The sequence below is a fragment of the Magnolia sinica genome, chromosome 3, assembly GCF_029962835.1.
Source record: "Magnolia sinica isolate HGM2019 chromosome 3, MsV1, whole genome shotgun sequence".
NCBI classification, from domain to species: Eukaryota; Viridiplantae; Streptophyta; class Magnoliopsida; order Magnoliales; family Magnoliaceae; genus Magnolia; species Magnolia sinica.
The window spans coordinates 124888841-124896259 of NC_080575.1; positions in this window are offsets into that span (position 1 = coordinate 124888841).

Consider the following 7419-nt stretch of genomic DNA (forward strand, 5'->3'; position numbering starts at 1 on the left):
TCGCTCTCCCTTTGACTTAGACGACGAGAGCTAATCTGTGCAGGGAGTTCTTACGTCAACGGCAGTTGCACGTGGAAATGGTTGATAATTGCAATGATGCTAGTGATGGTGAGGAAAGACTTCAAGTCTCCATACATGCTGTGAGACACGTGTGAAGGAAGTCACACGTAGGGAGAGAACTCGTTCACACATCAATGATTTGAACCCTCACCACGTCATTGCTTATTTAATTATAATACAAAAAGAAGAAGAGGGAGATTAGGAGGAGAAGAAGAAGTAAAGAAGAGTGAGTAGAAAGGAGAAGGAATCTCCATTAAAGACTCTCAAGGACACAGTTGTCAAAGAGAAGTTTCTCCACACGTGTCTCTACCACAGACGTGAAGTCCTTCTCATCACTTAGGAGATCCAATGTGGAGATGTCCTGCGAAATTCTTGCCATGGATCTGGCAGTCGGGACCTGGCTTCAGGTCGTGGGTGCAATTGGAACGTTTGGAAGGTGAAGAGGGGCCCCTCTGGAGGGACTGGAATGTGAGACCATGACTTGGAGATCGCCTCAGTCCTTCCAAAGGTCTAGTTGCTTCAACAGACTGAGAATGAAGTATCAGGAAGATAAAGAAGTAGAATATTACTGTGGAAGGATTTCTTTTGTAAAACTCCATGTTTGAGATTGAGATGCGTTTAAGGGAAGATTTTCTTTACGTGGGTTTTCTGGGAAAGAGATGGCTTTAAGGGAAGATTTTCTTTACGTGGGTTTTCTGGGAAAGAGATGGGATGAATGAAAGACGCGTTTTGTTGTGGTTCTTTCTGAAGGTGTATTTATAGAGCGTAGAAGTGGTGGATGTCGACGATCATGGTCATGTTTATGCGTATTGACGGTCATACCGTAGAAGTAGTGTATGACGGCATGCATGGTCCTGCGTATGCGTATTGACGGTCATACCGTATCAGATTATCCTTTTTTAAAATTATTTTCTCAATGCTTTTTTGGGATGTGGGAGGTAGTCTTGTACTTCCCTGACGTGGCTGCCATTTTCGGGACGCGAATCGCTTGCGAAACATTTCCACACGAAGTTCCTGTGCTGAGAAGCTAGGTGGGGCCTTACCGCGATGTTTTTGATAAATCCATTCCATCCATCCGCTTTCACAGATCATTTTAGGGCATTATTATAAAAGTACGCCTATCAAAACTCAAAAATGCCGCACGACAACGAAAAAGTGAGTAAGGAAATGCTTATAGTTGAAACCTCCCTGGGATCAACTTTGATGTTTATATGCCATCCAAACCATTCATAAGGTCATTCCTACTAGAATGAACTGAAAAAAAAAAAAATATTAGTCCCATCCAAAACTTATGTAGTCCCATTCAAAACTTATGTAGTCCCATGAATGTTTCAACGGTGCACGTTGAATCCTCACTGTTTCAGTTCTGTGGTCCACTTGAGTATTGTATTTACCTCATTTTTTAGATCATGTTCTAATATGATCTGAAAAAAAGGATGGACGGAGTAGATTTCTCACGAACATCAAGATGGGCCCACCTAGGACATGAGTACAAGAACTGCTGCGAAAGGGCTCCACAAACATTCCGTGTCATGTCGGGCCCGTAGTTTTAAGCATTCATTAACAAAATGCCCTCGATTGCTTGCTTTATCTTTAGAAAAAAGGTCCCACGTGGTCTATGAATGACGCCCAATCCGTGTAACATATGCGCTGGAAGAAGATGATTACAAAAACTTAAGCCTATTAAATCAATGGATTAGTTATAAATGAATATGAATATTTTTAGGTGGTGTAAATTATTTTTATATTGTGGCCCACTCAATGACTAGACCATCTATATTTTCTTCTTCCCATCATCGTAATGGGGTGCATTGTTGTATTTACCTTGGATGTCGACATAACCCCATCATTCTCAACTTCAATATTTCCAAGAACAAAAAATACACCTGATTTTTATACTTCAATAACCACTGTAGTCAAGGCTGTCAAGAATAGTAGGCCAAGATGGTGCGTTTATGACCTCTGACCCGTTGAACAGGTGCAGCCTGGTGATTAACCCCAAAAATCAGGCCCATCATGTGGGCCACAGGGTCACACTAGAGAAACAATGTACACCACCCAGGAAATCTAATTCACGTGTGGTCATATCATAGGATATGATGTTCACCACCCATAAGCTCTAAATTCACATGTGGCCCATATGATGATTGGATACATCTGATATATTTTGGGTCGCTGATTATTATAGTGGGTGCACCTGTTGGTTGGATTGGATGCAACAGTCATTCTCTGCAAGGAGATGAAGATTAAGAAGAGATAATAAGGAAAAGGAGATTAGGAGAAGTAAAGGAGTAGAAAAGGAGTAGAAAAGGTTAAGGGAGTCTCCATTAGTGACCAATGTAGCTTCCTTCACACGTGTCTCACCCACAAGGGTGGGGACTTGAAGTCCTTCCTCATCAGCTAGGAGATCCAATGTGGACACGGATATGGCAGTCGGAACCTGGCTTTGGGACGTTGATGCAATTCGAAGGTTGGGAAGGTGGAGAGGGACCAGGCTCTCTGGAGTGACCGAAATGTGAGACCATGACTCAGGCGATCGCCTCACTTCTTCCAAAATTCAAGTTGCTTCAAGAGACTGAGAATGCAGTATCAGGAAGATGACGAAGTAGAATACTATAGGGTTGTTGCTGTGGAAAGATTTCTTTTGTAAAACACCATGTTTGAGATTGAGATAGATTGAAATAAAGAGGCGTTTTAATGAAGGGTTTTGGAGAGAGATGGTGGATTTTGTTGTTGTTGGTGGTGATGGTGGTGGCGGTTCCTTTTGAAGGTGATGAGAATGAGAGGAGTTATTTTTATACACGGGTGGATGAGGGTTTTGGCCCTCAATAATTACAAGGGCCTGATGCATTTCTAGCCGTTTATTGGAAGGAAAGTACACTGGATGGGAGATGCATTTAAAAAATTTCCAGATCAGACGGTTGTAATGGTAGGATTAGTAGGCTCGAATAAATGGCCGAAGAGAAAACCAGTAGCGGTCTGGAATAACATCCATATATGGATGGTTCAGATCATTCATTGTTTCCTATACGGTGTAATCCACCTGATATTTGGATTTTCCTCATTTTCTCGGCTCAAGCCGTAACATGAGTTGGCGAAAAGTAATGAATGTCCATGAAACACATACATCATGGTGGGGCCTGGCTACAAAAGCTTTTCCAGCACCAACCAATGCCGACGTTGGTACTGGTGGGGTCACTACTGAACCCAGGTGGGCCACCCATGCAAGATAATGTCATGTGAGAACGTTGTAGGATTTGTAGCTTCGACTCTTATCTCAATTTTTATGGAAATAATAACAGTATATGATCAGTCTCAACTCTCAACACGACATTGATTGTTACTTTAGGTGGACCAATCATCCCTGGGGCCAATGTAGAAAAATAAAACAGCAATTGGAGATCTTGACTATACAATCAGAGGTTTTCAATTGAACGGCTGAAATCAGTTTAAGCAGGGTGCACATATGACTAAGGAAAGTCCTCCATTGCATGGTTTAGTAATGTGATCAAAGCTTTCCCCCAAAGACGCCAGGTACGGTACCACACAATAGTTACATTTATAATTACTATAAAGGAGGGTGTGTTTGGATAAAAGATGATGATTCTCACACTAGTTATATTCATAACTCCTATAAAGGAGGGTGTGTTTGGATAAAAGATAATGATTCTCTAAAAACCATTTTATCAACATTCTTGAAAAAGGGTTTTCATTTTTAGGAGTATGTACAATGTGGAAATCCCAAGTCCATTCAACGAAGGTCACATCTTATGTTGTTTGCACTAGAAAATTCCAACTACGGATAAGTATAATTAACTGATTCATTCCTGGATGACTGATTGGATGGAAATCAAGGTTGCAAAAGGTGGCCCTTGACTACAGCACCTAATTATCAAGCTTGTCCAATTGCTTGGGGCTTGTTCAAATGGCACCCAATAAGTAACAGTTTTAACTTATCTAAGTTACTTTTTAAAGTTAGTTTAGTAAGCTCCAGTGTAAAAGTAACTGGCTTTACAAAAGTTACTTAATTATCCCATAAATGTTTTGTTTTTTGGTTTTTAAATTTCAACTTTTATACTTTTAAATTTTCAACTTCTATACTTTTCTCCCTCCTCTCCACGTGATGGACAACCAATATCAAATGAGGCCTTACATGATGGATGGTCCACATTGGTGGTGGGGCCCACTCGATGGATGGTCCATATTAAAGCTTGGCCCGTAATGAAAAATGACCAACATGCAAAGTGGGCCCATACGATGGACAACTCACTTCAAAGGCTGGGCCCAAATAATGGATGGTCTACATTAAAGGTGGGCTCCACAAGATGGACGGTGGGCGATGAAGTTAGGCCTCACATGATGGATGACTCACATCAAGGTGGGCCCAACATAATGAATAGTCCACATCAAAGGTTGGCCCCTATTGGTAAATGGCCCACATCCAAGGGGGCTTGCATGATGGACAACCCTAATCGATGACACACGTCAAGGTGGGCCCCATATAATGGACGATCCACATCAAAGGTTGTCCTCTAAATGATGAATGACCCACATCTAAGGTAGGCCTCACATGATGGATGACCCACATCAAATGTGGGGCCCACATGATGGACGATCCACACCAAAGGTGGGCTCCACATAATGGGTGGTGAATATTGAAGGTCGGCCCCACATGATGGAGAATAACATTAATGGTGGTCCCCCACATGATGGATGACCCACATTAACGTGGGCCCCACATAATGAACAGTCCACATCAAAGGTAGGTCCCACATAATGGAGGGTCCTAATGTAGGGGAAGGGTGTGATGAGGATTATCATTGTCTTCCTTGAGGGATTAAAATTTAGAATCCACAAGAGCAAAAAAAAGACAAAAGAAGCTCAAATATTTTATTGTTAGGTTGGATTGAAAATAAACATCACGGTGAGCCCTAAGAAGGTTTCAATGGTAAGTATCATCATCACCAATGCTTCCTATGGTGTGGTCCACATGAGCTCATTCAATATAATTATCTATAAACATGAATGGATGGCATGGATAAAACACATTCATCATGGTGGGCTTCAAAGAGCCACTACCAGGACTGACATGATTTCTTTAGCTAGGTCCCAATGACGTACTACCCAATATGTGCCCTCGAATGGTAAGGAGTGAAGTCCAGTGCAGCCGATTGCACGATGCCAAGAAATGCACAGTCAGATGATGCACGTTGTAAACCAAAGCTAGAGCTGGGCATCGGACCGAGTTGGATCGGATTGGGTCTAACTCGATTCGATCCGAAATCTCAACGGCCTAACCCAAACTCGATCTGATCCGGGACCGAGTCCGGGTCACTTGACTCGAACCAATTCGAACTGTATATGGCCTGATCCGATCCGAGTCCAACTCAGTCAGAAAAACCGAGTCGGATCGGATTGGGCAACGTTCAGATATCCTCGCTACTATTTTCGGTGTGGTCCATTTGAGCTTTAGATGTGATTTTTTTTTCAAATGCTCTAAAATGATCACGAAAAATGGATAAACGGTATGAATATAATAAATACATCATTGTGGGGCCCATATAATTTTAATCTCATTTGAGTCGTTCGTACAACTCAGTGGTCAAGGCATAAGCTTGACGTTTACAGCATGAAAGTGCCACTTTGTTGTATTGATGTTAGCAAGTTCTATGGGTTTGTTCATGGGGTGTGTGTGATATCCAAACCGTCCATTCATTTGGCAAGCTCGTCTTAAGGCTTGAGACAAAAAAATAAGAAAGATCTAACTATCAAGTGGACCACACGAATTGTTTAACTGTGAAAATCATTATCTCTGCTACTATTTATGGTGTGGTCCAAATGATCTTTGGATATTATTCATTTTTAAGATAATGCTCTATAATTATCTCTAAAAATATATGAACGGTGTAGATATAATAAATACATCACTGTGGGGCCCATATAACTTTGATCTCCTTTAAACCGTTCGTACAACTCAGAGCTCGAGGAGTAGGCTTGACGTGCATAGCACGAAAGTGCATATTGAGGTGCACTCTGCTATATTGATGTTAGCAAGTTCTATGGGTTTGATCATGAGGTATATGTGATATCCAAACCGTCCATTGATTTGGCAAGGTTGTCTTAAGGCTTGAGACAAAAAATAAGAAAGATCTAACTATTAAGTGGACCACATGAATTGTTTAACTGTGAAAATCATTATCTTTGCTACTATTTGTGGTGTGGTTCAAATGATCTTTGGATATTATTTATTTTTTGGATAATGCTCTATAATAATCTCTAAAAATATATGAACGATGCAGATATAGTAAATACATCACTGTGGGGCCCATATAACTTTGATCTCCTTTGAACCATTCGTACAACTCGGAGCTCAAGGAGAGTCAGTACCCGTTTTTCACATGACACGTGCCTATAGGTACAGCTACAGCCAACAAGCCTATGGCTATAGGCAGCTACAGCAACTCGGTGCTCTGTGGGCCCCACCATGATGTATGTGTTCATCCATTCCGTCCATCTATTTTTCCATATCATTTTATCTTAAGAAACCAAAAATTAGGTATATCCCGATATCAAGTGGATCACATTAAAGGAAACAGTGTTTAATGAGCGTCGACCATTAAAAACCTTTTGGGGGCAATAAAATTTTTGAATCAAGCTGATATTTGTTTATTCCCTTCATCTGGGCCGGTATAACCTAATCAACAGATTGGATGTCAAATAAATAGTACGGTGGGCCTTAGGAGGATTTTAATAATGGATATCCAATCACTATTGTTTTCCTATGGTGCGATCAACCTGAGATTTATATCCCTCTCATTTTTGGGATTAAGACCTAAAAGGATCTTTAAAATGGATGAATGGAATAGATGAAACACATATATCATGGTGGGGCCCACAGAGCACTCACCACCAGCCACGAGGCTGGTGGTAGGGGGAGTAGCCAATCCGTTCCCTCTTCTCTCTCTCGTGAAAGCTCTCTCTTTCTCTCTCTCTCTCTCTCTCTCTCTCTCTCTCTCTCTCTCTCTCTCTCTCTGACGATAGCTGTCTCTCATAGAAGCTATCTCTCTTACCGAATATGATATCATCATCCCCGAGAATGCACGTGGTTCATCTGCTCCGGATCGGGTCAGGTCGGATCGGTCCTAATTGATCACAGTCCGAACCCGATCCGAAAAACATTCGGATCTGAATGGCCCAGCTCAATTTGAACCGATCCAAGCCGTCGATTCGGTTCGAAACAGGTCAGATCGGATCAGACATGCCCAGCTCTAACCAAAGTAGTGGAAATATGAGAAATTTTCGACTGTAAACCCCACCTTTTACCCACCGTCTTTTCCAAGTGCCCTTAAACTTTATTTT